We start from the raw sequence: 21,195 nt of genomic DNA on the forward strand, positions 1-21,195 counted from the left end.
CATCATGTCCCCCCTCCATTTCAAACTGTCCAAGATGCTTACAGGAAGACATATGTAACATGATTGGGTCCCCTGTTAACTTTCTGACTTCATCGACTAATATGTTAGCATCTCCATACTGTCTGCTCTCTGCCTGGAACACAGTCATTTCTCCCAGACATGATTAACTCACTCGTGGTTTCTAATTCTTTACTTAGCTGCTAACTTCTCAATTAGACCTATCCTGACCACCCTACTTAAAACTGTATCACTTATCCACACCTTCAAAAAGCTTGCTCTGCTCTAATTTTTAAAGTACATCTTACCCTCTAACATATTACATAATTTAAATATCTATTATGGTCATTGTTTGCCTCCACCCACTATAATGTACATTCTACCAGGGAAAGGATTTCATCTGTTTTGTTCACTGAGATATCCCAAGTACTTTAAAAAGTGTCTGGACTATATGACAATTGCTCAAAAGCTTATTTGTTAAAAGAATAAATGATATAATGAAGGTATCACATACCCTTTTGTCGATAGATGTGCTGACTTCTCAGGCCCATTTGTGACCAACCACAAGCATTTATAGGATATGTGCATCCAGCAAGAGGTGAGAAATAGAGTTTTAAAAAGAAAATGAAGCCATCCAGCTCATCTAGATACAAAACCCATGACCTTGGAATCTCTTTGTATATTATTTAACCAGCGATGTTAATGGAATTTTTTTCTTTGTCCTAGGACTATAGAATATCACAACATTAATCTCTTAGTAAATTTGCATAAAATTTGCAAATATAATGTCATGATCTGTAAAACCAAAATCAAAATCTAATACAGCAATTTCATTGACTTAATCTTCCAGAATTCTATCAAGAAAGTAATCAGATTTTCTTACCATTATTTGTTCTTTTTAAAACCCTTATGGCTCATTGTTCCACTATTCTCTAGAGGTTGATTAGCAATCTCCTCCCCTCTTATTTTTTATTCTAATATTTCAGTTGAAATTAAACTAGTGTCTAAAACTACCTGAATCTGTCATCTTTTAAGCCCATAAGGTATTGCCTTCCAATTTATCTTTATCAATCATGAGTTAGGAGCTGGTGCTTTAAAACACAAGCTGTATTAGTTCAGTAAGTCTAGCACCCTACTGCTAGGGCACCTTACACAGATGGGTAAGTTAGTTTACCTGCAACTAGGATTGTATCAATGCCTCCTTTCATTAGCTCAGTGATTTCAGTAGCAGCAAATGTGATCTTTGGTTTACAGTCCCTAATATCAGTCTTCCTTTCTAATTCATGGTCATGTAACAAAATTATGGTTCTGTCCCCAAATTTCCAATGTGAAGCCAAAACATTGTACATCAAGGTGAAAGAGAAGCAAGAGAGCCAGGATAAGCTTACCAATGGAACTGTAATTCTTCAAAGGACCTCTGCACATCACATTAGAACCATTAGTAATGGTGGACCTCTGAATAGTGCCACACAAGGCTATGAAATCCATTTATGCAGTCATTGCTGTGTGACAGAAATTTAATTCAGACACCAATAACTTATTTTTAAATATCTTGGCAGCGTTTTTTTTTTTTTTTCTGTTTTGACTGATCAAGACCGACTGAGTTAATTAAATACATTTTCAGAGGATTTTCATTTTTCCTACTTCTAATCTACAACCTGAAATTCCTCCTGTGTCTCTTTTGTTTTCACTAACTGTGGTGACTCAATTCAAATGGAATGCATTCTCTGGTTTTTACGGAACTGAAACATTTGTCAAAATTGAAATGAAAAGTAAATCTAAATCTGCCTCACTAGATGGCAATTCTATGTCATATATGAAGACAAGTGAAGTATTAAACCTCCTTAGTTTATGCAAACAGGATTTTAAAGACACTTTTTTAAACCAACACAGATTTTGCCTTTTTTCTGGTTTATAACCTGGTTTGTCTTCTCAAGTTGCAAACATGAATATACACCCATCATTCAATAAATTTGTGCCCTAAAATTTCTTCATCCCTCTCATTAGTCTTTAAAAGTTTCATTATTCGCTTCCTGAGCAGAATATATTTCTCTAAAAACATTATATAGATATTATCCAGGTGTGCTAACTCCAGGGTTTTTTGGCTATTGTCCAGCATGGGCAATTAGTTAAAATTCTCTTTTAGTTTTAACCAGATGTTATAGTCCTCATTTCCTGACCTAGAAAGCTCTTTCAAATTACTGAGAATTTTAAAATGCTTGTCCCATTCTCTTTCTTAGCTAGCTGCACCTTAGTGCTAACTTAAAATAGTCTGATATTCTGTATGTACATACAATTAGTGAGATTTATATAACATTTGGAATAAATTAGCCTAAAAAATACTTTAATTATGAGAAGGTAAGTATTACTTAGCAAAGGTTCATACAGAATACAACTATTGCCTTTAAATTTTCTTTGCTATGGTTTTTAGTTGAGATTTTAATTATTGAAGAAATTGGTGCATTAATTTAGAGGCTTTTCGAAGTTTTGGATAGTTGCATCAATTAAACGAGGCTGTAATCTTTCTGAGGGTATAGGGCTTACATCCCTTTTGCATCTTATCCAGTGCTCAGTCAATGTTGCTTATGTTGTAAGTGCCCTATATATGTATTCATTTATAATAAGATATGCAGTTCTATAGTTTTATATTAGAAGAATTTTGAGAAGCAACCAGCAAATTACTTTTCAACCCTAAAAAACATCAGCAACATTAGTCACTCATAATCGCAATCACTTTAATCTGTTTTTTTTCCTGGCATTCATTTCTTGTATTGAGTTAGCGCCTCATAGACCTTTAGGGAGCAAAATTAATGTCCCTGTCCTCACCCATCAGTGATTACTGAACATAACCAAACAAGTAACTACCGCAGGCCCAAGACAACTAATGGGCAAAGTCAGCTTCTCTCAATTCTGATCAGCCAGGCAAGGGATGATGAGAACAGCAACAGGTGATGGACTGGGTGGGGGAGAAGGAATAAAAGAAACATTTGAGAGGCCCAATCAACTGGTTCAGAGAAAATTCTAGAGCTGTGTGACTTGGACAACACACTTGGAGAGAAAATCTCAGTCAGAAGCTCTGCTTAACCTCCCCTGTCCCTTGCCTCAAGCAACTACTGAAACCAAATCCTTAGGTCTCCCAGACACAGCCTTTGGGTTTTGTTGTTTCGTGTTTACGTAAAAGTAAGCTCAATATTTCTTCATTAATTTTAATGGTATAACAGGAAGGGCATATCTTTTGACATAAAGACTTCAAACTTACTATGCAAGCATTCTTCCATTAATCTTTAAAATATATTTGCTGGGTGGGCAGCAAACATAATCCTAGCTAACAAGATAAGAAGATAGAGAGTTGGAGATAAGGTGACTTGTTTAAAGCTGCGCAACAAATCAGGGATAGAGCACGAATCCAGCCCTCACCCCTGCTGTCGCTGGCACCTGCTCGCAGCCGCAGCAAAGAGCTCAGGCTTCAGAGTCGCGAATCACTTGATAAACGGGCCTCAGAAGAGAATTCTACAAGTGGAGAAAAATATATTATTTCATGTCAGTATTTTGAGCTGTACCCTTCGCTTGCATAGCATCAAGCTTTTAATTATTTAGAGAATAATTACCCATTTGTGGCTTATCAAGTCCTTTTTCTTCTCTCTTGCTTCCTGCCTTTCGGCCATTTCACTGCTCATTAATATTTGCATCAGAGGCCAGCTTTGCTGCTTTGAGGTGATTCTGGTAAAGGGATTTGGTGGGCAAAGAGATAGAAATCATTTAATATCTAAGATTTCATGACTATCTTGAATTTAACCCATCATACTAGATGAGGTGGTTGGACTCAATAACAAATGATAACGAAGTTCCTTTGTGAAGGGAAGGGCTATACCTTTTTGCCTTTTACCTGCTTATCTGTGTTTCTCCAATTCTACACCTGACACTTATTATCACAGATAATTGAAATTTGACTGAAGATGCAATCATCTCTCTGGGGGATTTCGACAATGTTTTTGAACTCTGCATCCCCCACTTCTAGAAAAGAAACCTCAATAAATGCCTCGTGCATGTATTAAAGAATAAAGGAAAGGTATGCTTGTTCTGTATTATTTGTGGGTTGGTAGATAAAATATGGCAATCAGCATCCTGCCACCCCCCAAGGATCCTTCCTGGTTAAAGAGCTGGCGCTGGCGGTGGCATATTAGTGAGAAGTCGTGATTGCCTCATGAATCAGAGTGAAGCCTCTCACGGGTGGCAGTTAGTTTGATCTTCGTAGTCACTCAAGGAGGATATATATCTTTTGTGATTATCACTCACAAGGATATCCTTGACAGAAAACGGAGCTGCCTCACCAAAACCCAACTAAATGAAACAAACAAAAAGGCCAGAGTGACAGCAAAAGGGAGCAACAGAGACGATTGTTTTAGAATCTCCACAACTAAAATGGAGTGTGCTGGTGAACTCACTCTGCTGCCACTCAGAGCCCTGTTTCTAGAGCTGTGCTGACTGCATCAAAACAATGCTGCTGCATAAGCAAGGGAATAAACAAAGCAAAGACCCATTAGCTCTGTTTCCATTAGACATGCAGAAGGGAAAAAAAAAAATCAATAACAGGCAAACAGAAGATAAAATTGATAGAGAAGAAATGTTAATTTTAGAGCTTTAAAAAGAGATATTGCAAACAATGGCATGCAATAAAACCTGAAAACTATTTTTAAAACTTTCAAAATAATTTACTTGGGGAAAAGAACTCTAGCAGGAACATATACAGCATATTAAACTTTAGTGCATTTTTAATGACTTGTCTTAAAGAAATTATGCATGAGATAGATTACACATCCCTCACCCACTTAACAAAAAGGCATACGCACAAACAAAAAACAAAACCAGGTGGCTTTTAAAAAGAAATTAAGTGTATACGTGGTGACTGATCGGGAGAAATGCTAAGTGATGTGAAGGCCCCCACAGACTGAGTTCTCTTGAAAGAAGCTAGATTGATGGCCTTTTCAGCTCAGACAGTGGGGAGTAGTTTCGACAATATCGGGCTCCACTTTCAGGAGTCCACCCTGTAAAGGCAGGTAGGGGAGCACAAAGAGCAGGGACTCTGGGCTCGCAACTCCTGGGTTTGCAGCCCCAGCACCACCGCTCACCGGCACTCAAAATTTGGGCAAGTGCTTCACCTGCTCATTTTTTCCTCCTTTGTAAAATGGGATTAAAATAATGCAGTTTTACCTCCCCAAATTGGAGTAAGGCCTAAGCCTTGGTATTTTTAATTTATTATTCATTAGAGGAGTTGTGGGTGTGCAGAGCAACCATGCATGAAATACAGGGTCCCTGTATTAGTAACACCTTGCATTAGCATGGTACATTTGTCACAATTGATGAAAGCACATTTTTATAATTGTACTATTAACTACAGTTCATGGTTTAACTTGGGGTTCGCTCTTTGTGTGGTACAGTTTTATGAATGTTTTTAAAGTGTTATTCTGATAACATATACAACCTAAAATTTCCCATTAGCAGGCTCAAATATATAATTCAGTGGTGTTACTGTCACAATGCCATGCTACCATCACCACATTCATTACCAAAACTTTTCCATCACCCCAAGTAGAAACTTCACACAATTAAGCATTAACTTCCCTTTCCTATCCCAACACCATCCTCTGTTAACCTATATTCTAGATTTTTACTCCATGAGTTTGCTTATTCTAATTATTTCATATCAATAAGATCATACAATATTTGTCCTTTTGTGTCTGGTTTATTTCACTCAACATGTCTTCAGGTTTCATCCATATCGTCCTATGTGGCAGAACTTTTTAAGGTTGAATAATGTTCCATTGTGTATATATTTTACATTTTGTTTATCCATTCATCAGTTGGTGGATACTTGGGTTGCTTCCATCTTTTGGCATTTGTGAATAATGCTACTATGAACATTGGTGTGCAAATGTCTGTCTGAGCGTCTGCTCTCAATTTTGGGGGGTATATACCTAGATGTGGGATTGCCAGATCATATAGTAATACTATATTTAACTTTCTGAGGAATCTTCAAACTGTCTTCCTCAGCATCTGTAAGCCCTGGTATTTTTAAATGCCCCAGCTTGTTATAATATACAGCCATGGTTGCAGACCACTGGTTCTTAAACTCTGGGGAGCATCAAACAACCTGCGGGAGTTTGTTAAAACACTGACAGTTGGCCCCACTCTTAAAGTTTCTGACTCAGTAAATCTGAGTTGGGGCATGAGAAATGGTGCTTCCAACAAGTACCTAGGCAATTGTGATGTTGCTGGTGCAGGGACCACACTGAGAACTTCTGGCCAAGACTTGCGACTCTAATGTGACTTGTGGAGCAGCAGAATCACCATCAACCAGAGCCACTGAGTCACCTAGAACCCCACAGACCTGTGGTAATGCTAACCCACCCCAGATCTACCAGATCAGAATTAGCATTTTAACAATATCTCCAGGTGATTTGTATGCACATTAAAGTTTGAGACGTGCTGGTCCAGAGCACCTGGGAAAAGAGTAGACCCCGTTAAAGCCTCTGTTTTAGTTTGCTAGGCTGCCAAAAGCAGATACTATAAGATGGGTTAATTTTAACAATGGGAATTTATCAGCTTACAAGCCTACAGTTTTGAAGTCATGGTAAATGTCCAAATCAAGGCATTATCAAGTCAATGCTTTCTTTTCAAAGACTGGCTGCCAGCGATCCTGAACTCGTCTTAACTCATAGCAAGGCACATGGTAGTGTCTGCTGCTCTCTCCTTTCTCTTCTGACTTTTGTTACTTTCAGCTTCTTGCTTCTGTTTCTTTCTCTCTTTGTCTAATTTCATTCTCTTATAAAGGATTCCAGTAGGAAATTAAAACCCACTCTGTATGAGATGGGTCACATTTTAATTTTTAAGATCCTACTCACCAAAAGAGCCTACTAAAAATGGGTCCATATCCAGAGAAATGAATTAACTTTAAGAATAAGATTTTTTGGATACACACAGATCTACTGAGTCAGAAACTTTAAGAGTGGGGCCAGCTGTCAGGGTTTTAACAAACTCCCGCAGGTTGTTTGATGCTCCCCATAGTTTAAGAACCAGTTCTCTAAACCAGTGGTTTGCAACCATTCAACCAGAGCGGTTAAAAATACCAGGGCTTACAGCCCTGCTAAGGAAGACAGTTTGAAGATTCCTCAGAAAGTTAAGTATAGTATTACTATATGACCTGGCAATCCCACATCTAGGTATATACCCAAAAGAATTGAGAGCAGATGCTCAGACAGATATTTGCACACCAATGTTCATGGTAGCACTATTCACAAATGCCAAAAGATGTTTGCAAACTATCACACCGTCCCAATCCAAACAACAAAAATTCAGGTTTTGGCACTGGAATTTCACCCAGTGTATTCATTTCTTAAGGATGTTGTAACAAATTATCACAAACTGGGTGGCTTAAAACAACAGAAATTTAATCTCATAGTTCAAGAGTACAGAAATCTAGACTCAAGGTGTCAGAAATCTTGCTTCTTCTATGGGCTCTAAGGGAAAATCCATCTCACCTTTTCCAGCTTCTGGGGGCCTGAGGTGTTCCTTGCTTGTGGCAGCACAACTCCAATCTCTGCCTCCATCTTTCTCTGTCCTCTCCTTTTCTTATAAGGACACCAGTCATTAGATTTAAGACCCAGGCTTAAAAGTAATTAAGGATCATTTCACGATCTTCAATTACATCTGCAAAGACACTGTTTTCCAATAAGATCACATTCTGAGGTTCTAGGTGGGCAATGAAATTGGGGTGGGGGTAGAGGAGCAAACACTATTCGACCCACTATACCCAGGACATGCTGTTTGCCAAACAGACCATATACACCACCTGGGAATAGTTACCTGCATCACGCAAGGGGCTTAAACCAATAGGTACCAGAGTTCTGGTCCCACTGAGCAGTAAGGTCAGTTTGAAATAGTAACTTTTCACTATTAATATGAATTTTGTTTCCTTAGATGAGGTTCTTTTCAATACTTCCTTCTTCCTTTTCCTGTCATCCCTTGGAGAATTTTCTTGTGTTGCTTGTGGATATGTTTGTTTTGTATATAATTACAGGCTTGGTGGTGGTGTGAATTTTTGGTCAAAAGCAAAGTAAGCTGAAACTACCAAGTGCATTTCCATCAGTGATTTCCTTCAGGCTAAAGAGTCACTGGGTTAAGTGCCAATCATCTAATATCAACCCAGCATCACAACCACCCCTTCATTCAAACAAGGCTTCCCATTACTTGGAATACAAATCGGAGTACCGGCTTCACATTTGTGAGATTTATACCACCATTTACAGAAATTCTTCTTGTACCTCCTCTGATAGCATCACTGGCAATTCAAAGCTGAATGGTTCAAATCAGATTTCATCTCCACTATGTAGTGGTTTAGTGTTGGAGGATGAACTTACAGACGATTAAATTTCACAAAACAAAGACAGATATACAACATAAAACAATTCAAGCTCCAAAAGCTTTATATTAGCTTTGGAAAAAACAGCTACAGAAAGAAAAAGGCAGCAAAGATGAAATCTTTTAAGATTCTGTTTGTCTATTCTTCTGAATATGGCCTAACATTGTCACAGACTTAGAATTAAGACTCTATTTCAGTCACAACTAAGCAGAGCAGCAGATACCATTTCGGTGATAAGTTTAAAGTCATGAGAAAATATTTTTATTTTTTTTTTTTTTTTTTTTTTTTTTTTTAAAGGAAAGACAGAGAGAAGGAAGGAAGGAAGGAAGAAAGGGAAACATCTTTAAACATTTTCTTGTTTTTTATTGTATTCTGTTTCTCCGTTTTTGTTACATGGGCTGGGGCCGGGAATCGAACCGAGGTCCTCCGGCATAGCAGGCAAGCACTTTGCCCGCTGAGCCACCGCGGCCCGCCTATTTTTATTTTTAGACCTAATCCCCCAAAAAGGTATTAATAATGTCAAAATTAGGACAATAATGTAAATATTATATTAATAGTACAAACCAATTTTTCATATGTAACTTCTTTCTTAAACATGAAGAAATGGTGAAAAATAAACAAGTAAACTATTAGAACCAAAGAGGTATTATAGAGCTGAATTATTTTCAGCCTAAAAGTCTTTCTTTCTTCTCACCAACATGAAAAGAAATTCTCCTTTTCACAGAAACAAATAGGCCCTAAGCACTGTCTCCATTGCAGGATCATGCCTTCTGCTTTCTCACTATATATCCAATAGCTCTGCCTTTCTAAGAAAAACATCTTTCTATATAGTCTTTTTTTTCCCTTGATGCTAGTTTTCTATTGCATTTTAAATTCCTCCTAGCTTTTTGAGATTTAAAAATTGGGTCTTTCTTCATTATAGGTGATAGAAATCTTTCTATCATCTATTTTCAGGTAATAGACTTTTATTAACAAATCACAGTGTAAATGCACCACATCCCTGTAGAAAGAAGTCTCATCATGCCAGTCAAGTTATGTGTAGAACTAAAGCAACTCAATTATCTTATTTGTGTTCAATATATTTAACCCATAAATGACCCCTCCCAGCATCAAGGGACAATGTATTTTAAAAATACCACATACTACATATATTTGAATATTACCATTTCAGTCATTATAGTTAGCCTTTACAAATGTCAACAGTTGCTGAGTTAGTGTTAACCTAACAAACAAAATATCCTAAGTTAAAATTTGTCTGTAAACGCAATAAGAATGAGAGTCTTTAATCCTATATAGCTTAATATAATGCCTGGATACATCCCAGAGTACATTAAGCAGATAATAAAAAATATTGGCAAAGTCCCCTGAGGGATGGAAGAAAAAATAAGGAATTATTAAACTTTACCACTGGGGAAACCTCTGATACTGTGCCAAATATTAGGGGCACCCAAATCAATAGGCCAAGCCCTTGATCTTGAGGCTTGCTCTTATGAAGCTTATGCATGTAGTGGAGCTTAGCCTACCTACCTTAGGTATGCCTAAGAGTCACCTCCAGAGGAACTCTTTTGTTGCTCAGATGTGGCTTCTCTCTCTCTAAACCCAACTCTGCAAGTTAAATCATTGCCTTCCTCCTTACGTGGGACATGACATCCAGGGGTGAAAGCCCCCCTAGTGGCATGGGATGACTCCCAGGGATGAGCTTGGTCCTGACATCATGAGATCAACAATGCTATTCTGACCAAAAGGGGGAAAAGAAGTGTAACAAAAAAAGGCATCAGTGGCTGAGAGAGTTCAAATTGAGTCAAGATGCTGCACTGGAGGTTACTCTTATGCATGCTTCAGTTACACATTGCTACCTATCATAACTTGCGAAATCCCAACCAAAACCATTCCTGCCAATCCTAAAGAACACCTAGGACAGTATATAAGATTCTACAAAGGTTCCATGCACTAGGGTAACTTTTCAGAAGCCTATAATGTCCAGATGTGTCCCTGGACCAGATAAGTCCTAAAATGCAGAGGGGCCAGCTTTTCCAGAACATCAACAGGTTCCATCCCCCTATCCTGTATTATTGACCACCCCTTCCAACATGAAAAATTAGAATGGACACAGCTCAAATACCCCTGAAGAGTAAGAGAAAGATCAAAGGTGATGGTGGAGTTGTATAGAGAAGAGAAGGTCAGGTTTAACAAATTAGTATGAGTGCAGAATCATTATACTGATATTTCTTTTAGCCTCCAGTACCTTAGACAAGCTAGAAATAAAAGCCTAAAATTGTGGCATTATAACCCATACCAAACTCTGAAATCTGTTCTACAAATAATGTTTGCAATGTACTTTGAAATTTTTTGCTTTTATGTATATATGCTATTTAAAGAGAAGGATGATAACAGAGAAGATAGGATTTAACATATGCGGATGACTGCTGAATCATTATATTGATATTTCTGTTGGTTTCCAGTGTCTTGGAGCAGCTAGAAGAAAAAAGTGAAAAGTCATGGAACTGTAGTCTATACCAAACTTTAAAATCTGTTCTATAACTACTCGTTAAAATGTACTTGGAAGGTGGGCCATGATGGCTCAGTGGCAGAATTGTTGCCTGCCATGATGGAGACCCAGGTTCACTTCCCAGTACTTACCTGTGTTAAAAAAAAACAAAAAATATACTTAGAAATTTATTGCTTTTTTGTATATATATTTCACAGTAAAAAAGAAAGAAAAAAAAACTTGTCTGAAAGTGCAGTAACCCAAATACCTTTTCTCAGATATCAGGACACAGCAGAATTTCAGAGGTGAGTCTATGTTAGATGGTAACGCCTCGAAGGCAGGAACTCAGACTTCTCCTCAGTCACCAGTTCTGTATGCCATGCAGGAGCCCTACACACGGGCCAGGCTCGGCTTGCTGAGTGGACGTGTGGAAGAACAGGCTTCCCCCAGAGTAGACCCTTTGTTATACCAAGATAAGGAAGAGTTGCTTCCTGCTAGTAGTGTTGAACCAGGGACACTGGGTAACACCCTTGCCCAAGAAAAAGAGGCTTTGGATTTATGAATTACCTCTGTTAACTTGGACTAGTATGTTAAGTTCCTTGAAAACAGGATTTTCTTGGTAAACCCCACCAGGCCTAGCAGAGAGCTTTGAATGTAGTTATGTTTGTTACATTGAATTTAATGTCAATGAAAATAAATACATCAATGCATGGCTCCAAATCTTACTCATCAGAGTCACTCTGTTTTAAGTCCTCACTGCAACTTTGGTATTAATCTTTTGATTAGGTAATGCATGCAGATGGTACAAAATTCAAAATTTATAAAGGGCATAAAGTGAATAGTATGTCTCCATAATCATGACTCCCAGCTACCCAGAACTCATCCTAGGAGGAAAAAAAACAGAAAACTTCCCTTTTTAAAAAAAAAAAAAAAAAAAAGGAAAGAATATAAATGCCATATGGAAAACTGACCCTTTTTCCTTGGGTGCTTTTGTCATTAACCTTTTATTTTTTTTAGACTAGGAAAATATTTTCTCCTGTAAAGTAAATGAAAACCAGTATACCAATGAAGATCTGCAAGCAGTATTAAAAAGGCTGGCAGTAGCAAGCTTAAAAGCCATCTGCCTGAAGCCTACTGTGCTTTCTTCTTGATTATTCCACAGAATCACAACTTCCATCAATAACCAATAAGGGTGGGGTGTTACCTCTAACAATCATGTGCCGTTTACTAATGGGCTGTGATATAAGTTTGCATTGGAAGTTGTTTCCAAGGTTATTTCTCAATAAGATAGTGTGCAGACAGTCAAGGACCTTTTCTTAAGTGGTTCTTTAAGAAAACAGTGGTTTGCTGCTTATTTTAATCCAGTTATTAGAGATAAACCACTCGGTGAAAGAATAAAGACAGAGGATTAAGATCAACAGACAGAACCATTTATTTTGACAGCATTTCCTGATGTTTCAAATCTGCTCTGAGTTGTGTCTTGTTTTGTTTTATTAGAGTACATGGGCTTTTCACCTATATAGAGAAGTACAGATACTTCACTGAAGCACAGAAGAAAACATATGTTCTTGTGTGCTAAATAAACACACACTTGCCAAATGCATTTGGCCCTATGGGAAAACAGCCAGTTTACCAACCCCATTTGTGATTTTTTTTTTTTTTTTTTTTAGAAAGACAGAGAAGGAAGGAAGGAAAGGAGGAAGAAAGGGAAACATCTTTAAACATTTTCTTGTTTTTATTATATTTTGTTTTTGTTTTTGTTGTTTACATGGGCTGGGGCCGGGAATCGAACCGGGGTCCTCCGGCATGGCAGGCAAGCACGCTTGCCCGCTGAGCCACCGCGGCCCGCCCCCATTTGTGATTTTATGTTACATTTTAGTGACTTCAGAGAAATTCTGTAATATTTCTTGAGAAGTTCAGCAATCTTTACTCTAAAATTATTTTAAGGAAGAAAAACAAAGAGGAGAGAAGCAGCTAAGATTTAAAAAAATATATTTTGGAGTCAATAACAAATGCATCCTCTATCAAGAATTATGAAAAGTTTCATACAGCAGCTGCCTCTTTCACACCATTCCTAGAATACAGGCCTTTGTCAGAGAGAGCTACTTCTTAAGCATTAGATGAGCATTATATTGTCTTTGCGTATTTGTGAGCACCTGAGATTTCTTAGGTAATACTTCAAGTTAAATTAAATAAGAGAATACCACAAGCAGATCATTTCAGGCATTATGAGTTTGCAAGTCAATTCCACAACTCAGGGTACTATTTTGTTCTCTGAGCAGTTGGTGTAAAGTGGTACATAATTTGAACTATCACCTACTAAAACTTGCATGCACATGCCTAATGCTGATTTTTCCAAGATACGTGATAACGCATACTGTATATTAGAAGGTAAGACAGAGCCCTTAACGATCCCCTAGGGATGCAGCTCTCTTTCTCTTTTTTCTCTCCAACAGCAGTGATCTTTGCTGCAGGTTCTGCAGCCTAAAAATGTTTTATGAATCATTTCAACTTTGAGAAACTTAATCAGATTTAATCCAAAAAGGAAAAAGGGAGATAGTAGCATTTACACATTTCTGGAAGCTAGCAGCAAGATAAATCCAATATGACAAATCTCTGTGGGCTATTAAGTGGATTTTCTTATAGAAGGCACACATAAGGCATGCCTAATGAGAATGTAAGGTGCTGGGTTTTGAGAAATGGGCTATTATTTATGAATAGTAGGTGGTATCCAAAAGAAATGCATTTAAGGATTTAAACACTGAATCTCTCCAGGGCCTGGACTTTGCTCTATGCATTACTCAGGACAGAAAACAAGAAACGCTGTGGTTTGTATGTGATCCTTCAGATAACCACACATTTTATAGGATAAACTATAAGTCTTTAAAGCCTCTGGGCTTTTCATTCTGCTAAACAAGATCCTAATTCAGAATTGTCAAGGAGAAAAGTTTGTCATAGTGGAAAAAGCACTCCCCTAGGAATAAAAAAAAATGGGGGCCTTAGTTTCTTCCTTTATGAAATAGATATGCTAATCAGTGCCCTGCCTACCTTATAATGTCCTTGTAAGGCTCAGTGAGATAATACAGTTGAAACAAGTTTTGAAGAGTGCATGCTTGAAAAGTGTATGAAGTTAGCATTGTCATTATCTGAAAAACCATCATGACATTTAGGATTTCATCTACATCAGAGTCGCCTCATGGTTGGGATCTGGCCGGGGAAAGCTCCTCCACCATCCCAGGGGACTGGGCCATTCAACTTCATCGCCAAGGAGGCCGCAGGTGTAGAGCTGCCAGAAGCTAATCAAGTAAGTAGAGAAAGCTTTATTCTCCTCTCCCAGATTGTGTGCAACTTTTAGACCCAGATCCTATTTCATCACCACATCCCCACTGTCCCACAGACTCAACCCTTACCGAGTAACTGTGGGTGAGGTGAAGAGAATGAGGTGTCTGCTATCAGCCCAGGACTATACTAGGCATTTTAATGAACATATGGGTCAGAGTTCCAATACGGACACAGGACCACTAGCAGATACACACATACTAAGGTAGTTAATACAGGACGTCGACCCTGCTCAGTTGTGGTGCTGGTTAAACACTATATGGACAGCTAGGGTTTTTGTGTCTGGTGCTCAGACCTAAAGTCAGCAGGGCAGGCTGTCAGAAGGAAAGATGGACAAGAAACAAGGATAAACTGGAATCGGCAATGGCAAGGATGAAAGGAATCAGCAGGGAGGAACCAGAATCCATATGTCTCTCACCACCTCCAGGCCTCCAGCCTGAGGATGGGAGGTGTCCTTCAGGTGAAGCCATGCTCTTCATCGGGGAGCTAAACTCACACCTGCCCCAGGAGTCAGAGAAGCAGACATTCCAGTCAGCCCCAAACTGCTCTGAGCTAACCACGAGTCAGCAGAAAAGTGGCAATGTTCCAGCTCAAAAGAATATGATGGCAGTTTCGCATGTGCCTCCCAAATCTCATGCAAAGTATCTCTTGTGACCCATGAACTACACAGAGAAGGGAATTCTGGGAAACCAGTGTTACACATGTGCTAGTTGCCTGACACTTTGTATCCTCATTGGAATCCTACAACTCTATGGAACTATCATTTTTCCTGTTTCACTGTTGAAATCTCTAGTAGCCTGTTGTTGGGCTTGGAACCCACACCACCTCAAAGCCCTTAGTCCATGCCCTTTGCCCTCTGCCATGGCACCTTCAGACGAGCCAGGGCACTCACACACACCCTGAGCCTGACCACGCATGTTTCCTCGGGGAGGTAAACCCTAAGCAAATCCACAACCTCTCAAAGAGCTTCCATAGGTTTCTCCATAGAGACACAACTGAGGATAGACACTATTTCACGTTCTTTCCAATCTCACAAAAATGGTTCAGAAAGGAGTCAATTTAGAACCCCAGAGAGCACACCCTTGGAGGGTGGAAAGAGGTAGAAAAGCTGAAGAAGGCCTCCAAGATTGTACCCTTAAAGCCTGGTTTAGTCTCTCACCTCAAATGCTTCCTGCATTCTCTCTGGTGCAATCAGCAAACGTGTAATGAGGAGCCCCTGTGTGCCTGGAAGGCCTGCCGTGTGTGCACTTCTCGTCTCCATGCCTCACAGGGTGAGCAGGATGGCACTGGGTCACACTTCCCAAAGACAGTTCTTCCCCTACCTGGGGATTCTCCACATTCCCCAATGTAGTCACTTTGGGTGCATTTCACAATTCTAGTTTCTTAAAAGAACAACCACTCATTCATCCATTCCCAGTGGACATGCTTCTCTCAGGCACTCTTCTAAAGTTTCTCCTCCAGCTAGAAGCTCTTCAGGAAGTCATAGTTCATTTCATTACAGGGTATCTGTAAGGTTTCAGTCTGAGAGTGAAGACAGAAAAGTCACCTGTGCCATGGGAAGAATAATGAATCTGTGAATTTGCCATTTCATTTTTCAGGAAAATGTTCATATTTTTAGCTATAATTTTGTAGATTATATGGACCAATAATGTTACCAAAGAAGTGAGTTTTGAAGTCTTTCAAATACTCAAATATAAACCCTAAGAAAATGAACCAAATCGTATCTCGGATTTTTATGTCTCTTTTTTTGCTACTGCTATTTTTGTGCAAAAACTGAGCTAGGGAAAGAATCAGTTCTATTTCATTCCAGAATTAGCATGTCTTCCTCTATGTGAGGCAGGCTGAGCAAACTGGGAAGCACAGGAAGTTGACTCTTCCACAGCCTTCCAGGCCTGTCTTCCTCCAAAGGCATTCTAAGGACCCATGAGCCAGACACTTCCAGACACAAAGCTCATTTGTCCTGTGTCCCTTCTCTCTTAGTCAGCCTCTAACATCAAGACCTCGAAGTCATACGTGTGTAGAAGAGGATTAAAAGTGACAGGAAGCAATGGCACAAACCCTCTTATCGAAGACACTCACATTTTTAACTTAAGTCAGCAACTGATAGAGAGTTTTCAAAGACTGGGGGAAAGAAAAGAGGTAGACATTTTGTGAAAAGGGCCATGGAAAACCAGCCACAGCCAAATAGGAAATTTGCATTTTTAATTAAAGAAAGATGGAAATTGTTCCGGAAAATATTGTGGTCATAAAGCAAATAAAATGCAGCTCATGGCAAAAGGCACTTTTATGTGATTCTCCTTTAGGTAAAACATTATTTCTATGCTGTGATATATTACCAGGAGAGTAGAAATCACCTTTTCCATCTCTCTTCCTATTTCACATCAGAGTTTTTTCCAGGGTCGTTAAAATGAAAGAATGACAGTAGACTTTCTTATCAACAGCTTGTTCCAACAGATACAATACATGGGTTGAGGATCAAAAAGAGCATGAGAAGTATTTCTGCCAACATTGTAGAAAATATTGAACATCTGCTATATCTGGGATCCTGGGAGTTGTAATTATAATTTTTTGAAATCTGTACACAAGAGTTATAAATATTAGAACTGTAGCCTGTGAAAGCCATGAAATATTTAGCTTGTTTGGCAGGCTTAAGCAAAACTCATAAACTTAATTTAAGCAAGCCAAACACTATAGTTTTACCAATTTTATATCTTTCATGTCATTAGTTAGATAAATTACAGCAAACTATAAAACAGCATAAAGATTACCAACTGGAAGTCATATAGAAATCCCAAAAACGATGCATTTTGAGAATTAACTCATTTAACTAACACTTTACCTTTCACCTTTGCCAGTCATCACGGCTCCTCTGGGATTCTTGACTCTGGTTTGTGAGGGAAGCAGGATTTCTTGCTCTTAGGAAATGGCTTTGGGGTAAGTAAGGAGAAAAGCCTGGCAGCAAGTACAGTAAGCAAGTTCACAACAGCCACAACCAGATCCAAAGGGCACTAGTGATTTCGACTGTTGTCAGTTCAGCCTGTCAAATACCCATACACTACTCGGAATGAAAACCTCTCAAACTCACAGGCACAGGCCTGGTAAACAGCTCTGTGCTGGTGCCGAAGGAAGCCAAGTGAACTAGGGGACAGAGAGAAGCCAGGTTTTTCCATCATGTTAATTCTGAGCCACAGTTCCATTTCAGAGACTTATCCTTAGAAAAAAAGACGCGCTGTAACTTATTCTGCTGTATCCATCTTCCAGACGCCTTCTTTATTTAATTACATTACAGTTATCACCAAGGAGACTTTCATGCTTTTTTCAAAGTTAAGAGAGTACCATACAAGGAGCACCAATATTTCTTCATCTGCATCCCCTCCAGGCTCCCTAACCTACCCTCAAGCCCAAAATGTTTCCCAATGAGAAACAAAGGATAAGATTAACGGATAGATTCTGAAGGGGGGAAATAATTGATCATGATAGCATTTACTTGATAGCATTTTATTCATATACCTTATCAATGGAACCTCAAAGTAACCCTGTTTATGACAATGTGTAGGTGACTTCTACAGATTAAAAAAAAAAAAAAACCAGACAGAAAAGAGGGGACCACACAACTGGCAGGCTGACCCTGCAGTCTCCTGAGGCGTGGTCCAGCACTCAGGTCACAAGAGAGACCGATCCACAGGAGACAGAGGCAGGTATGAGCTGAGGGACCCCCAGTCCAGCCACATCCGCCTGCTGGCAGTGCTTCCAGAACTCATGGCTTCCCTTTCTCCTGGCTCTTCTCTCCACCCCGAAGCTTTTCAGACTCAATATCTATTAAAACTTCCCACTCCCCTCTCCCTGCCTTGTCTCCCTCGCTTAACCCCTACAAAGGACTGAAACTGGCTGTCAGCTCCAGGGTTTGCCACAAGTCATAGAAGCCTTTGTTAACAAGTTAAGAATCTCCAGGAATCCCCTCTTTGCTGTCTCTACACTCCGTACATGAGAGCAATCAAATGGATCAGCTGGAAACCTCTAGCTGCGAACGCATAAAAGAGCAGCTGAATAGAAAAGTTCAAACGAGATATTTCACTGAAATATCCTGCTGGTCCCGTTTTATTCTGCATTTAAGAAAATAATACCCATGTCCAAACAGCCTCTTTCTCCCTGAAGTAGACAGCTGATATCACACAGACTGTATATTCAGGGGAACCAATTCAAGGCAGAACTGAAAGTTCCAATTCAACCCAATCAGTTCATGTCATACATCTGGGGCCAGTCCAGCAGGGCTAGGATGTGACTTGAAAGAGCCAATGTGGGTCGTCAGTGGCCCACACAGGCAGGAATTGACATCTGAGGTCTACTCGGGCAGGAAGTAAGAGTTGACGTTTTTTGAGTGCCTGCTGTGTGCCAGGCACAGCGTAAGGCTTTTTATATATGGTTCTCAACTCACCTTCACAGCAACCTTATGAGATAGATTTTTTGTATTAGCATCCTCCTTTTAAACAGTGTAATTGCCTTAAGATTACAGAGTCAATAAATGGGAGCTATAGAAATGATCTACAAATCTAACACAAACGGAAATTTTAGGGTGAATCTGCATTCAACTCACCCTTAAGAACGGTGGGTTTCGAGGCATGCCTTGACCTGGCACACGGAACTGAGATGGAAGGCAACTGAGATGGAAGGACCAGTTCATTAGGTGAACTAGTCTTTCCACAATCTTGGGATAAAGACTAGAACCCAACTTCTAGTTCTGGGGAAGTTCCTGTGGTGGGGGGCGGGGGGGGTGTCTGTGCAGCTGCATTTCTCTCAGTGTGCTCCCCCCCCCATCTAGTCTCTGCAGGGATTAGGGCCACAGAGGGCATGGAATTCTCTGAGCGCTGAGTGCTAAGTCCTGAGGAGACTGATAAAACCACCTGGAGGAGTGAGAGGCCTTGTGTTCTGTCTCCTCTCCCTTTTGATCTTAATCACAGGTGAAGTCAAAAAGGGGCCAGAGGGTGGGCTGTGGTGGCTCAGCAGGCAGAGTTCTCACCTGCCATGCTGGAGACCCGGGTTCAATTCCTGGTCCCTGCTCATGCAAAAAAAGAAAAAAAAGGGGGTGGGGGTGGAATCAAACTCAAAGGCCTTTATAACATGGAAATTAAAACTTGTAAATGTTATGATTTGACTTTTTTTTTCCTTTCACAAAAACTAACTAGTGAGAAATTCCAACAGCTTTACAGAAGGGTTCAACTCAGCTTTCCCCGCAGTGGGAGAAAACTGCAGTGCTGCTGTGCGGGCACTATATTTTCCCGTCCATGGGAGGATATCCCCTTCCATCACCCTGGCTGGTTCTAGGTCCTGAGGGTCAAGTTCAGTGGGAAAGGAGGGCAGGAGTTTTAGGGAGACCTGCAGCGGGTGTGAGCTGTCAGGCTCCTGGGTTCTGGCCCCTCACAGCTTTTGCTCTCTAGCTGCTCATGGGGACGATGCAGACTCAGGCAGCTTTTCCAGGACAATTGTGTGGAAGGGAGAGCTGCCCCCCCCCACTCCCCCTCAAGATTGAGTAGTGACAGGAGGCAACTCTACGAGGATTCCTGATCAAGCTACCACGTCTGGTGGGAGCTGCAGTTTCCACTACGATTGCTGGGCTTGTTTACATGTGTTTAACTCAGAGCTACAGTAATCTGCTCACAAGAGACAGAAATCCTGGTAAATCAATCCTTAAAGCCTGTTGACATTTGTCCACTTGGCAGATCATAAAAGCCCCTCGAAAGTCACAGGGGTAAATGTGTAAACCGCTTACCAAATTATATGATGTAAACGCCGAGAGAAGGGCCTCTGCAGGAGAAGATCACTGGATTGTGACCGCCTTCCGAACGCAACTTTATTTTGGTCTTGGGTTGCATGTGAGGTGCTGCCAAGATCAACTGAAAGAGAAACAGACATATGAATTCAACCCCAAAGCCGACTTTCAAGTTCTCGGTCTTCAAAAAGACTGGAGATTCTTTATGAGATGTAGTTTTGCATAAACAATCTTTGCTAACAAGAGTTTTCCCCAAATATCAGTTAAATGTTAACTAGTTCCCTCTAAACATTGTGTGAGTGCCAGAAATGACCTTGGAGATCTGGAAGAAAAAATAGAACGAGAGAGAATTTCACAGTATAAATACACAGATAAAATACACACCGAAAGGGTTAGTGAAGACCAGACTGCAAGGGGGTAAGAGTTCAAAATCATTGCCAGCGCTTTCCCAAGAATATCTCCAGAGAGATTTCTCAGAAGACTTGAAGAGAAATGTAATAGAATAATCATGCATGAAGAAATTATAAGTGCTCCCTGTCCTTAAAGCAGTGCAGGTAAATCTCTACCTGAAAGCTATTTTGGCTGAATTGGGGCTTAGCCTAGGCTCTTTGAGAAATCAGGTCTAAAGTCTAAAACCCTTTTTATGTATCAGGGTAATCTCTGCAGATTAGATTTTAATTCCTTTGCCTCAGCTGCCTAACAATGAATTGTTCTTATTTGAATCTTTCATAGAGACTGCGCATTTGTTCCATTTTATCTCTCTACTGTTTAATACATTGTACTAGATATTTGACTAGAAAAGTGAAAATGGGACTCAAAGAGGAAAGACGGAGAGAGAGAGAGAAGAGAGGCAAGGAAGGGGAGAGAGAGAAAAGGAAACTAATGTGCTATCATGTATACTTAGGTAAGGAAGGCCACTAATATTCGTGCCTCTCTTTACATCAACAGTACAGCGGAGAAAAGTAGCTCCCAGGTCCATAAGGTGACAGAAAGCCCTGGATTTATGGGATCTTGTGGACAAGAGAAGTATGACTTCTTATCGTAAGAGGCTCCCAGGCAGAGTTTCTGGCTCTTTGGTGGTGATCTCACCTCTTAACTGGGGTGAGTTATAAAGGTACTCTCTGCAAAGGGCTACCTGGCAACCAGGAAGGATTTGCTAGGTTAGGCCTGTGGCTCTGATTTTCT

General features: G+C 39.9%; 1 long non-coding RNA gene across 3 annotated transcripts; it reads right to left on the reverse strand.

The window, feature by feature from the left end:
- Positions 1-2,602: 2,602 nt before the first annotated feature.
- On the reverse strand, positions 2,603-20,214 carry LOC143681406 (uncharacterized). 3 transcript variants are annotated; one of them, XR_013174595.1, is made up of 4 exons: positions 20,011-20,214; positions 7,536-7,715; positions 3,606-3,717; positions 2,603-3,507 (listed from the first exon to the last, which is right to left on the reverse strand). It is a non-coding gene; the product is annotated as an uncharacterized LOC143681406 (long non-coding RNA). The 3 variants fall into 3 exon arrangements; XR_013174596.1 differs by lacking the exon at positions 20,011-20,214 and adding an exon at positions 9,944-10,908; XR_013174594.1 differs by lacking the exon at positions 20,011-20,214 and adding an exon at positions 17,083-17,534 and having other exon boundaries at positions 2,604-3,507.
- Between the last annotated feature and the right edge of the window lie 981 nt (positions 20,215-21,195).

This window comes from Tamandua tetradactyla, chromosome 4 (genome assembly GCF_023851605.1).
Source record: "Tamandua tetradactyla isolate mTamTet1 chromosome 4, mTamTet1.pri, whole genome shotgun sequence".
NCBI lineage: Eukaryota > Metazoa > Chordata > Mammalia > Pilosa > Myrmecophagidae > Tamandua > Tamandua tetradactyla.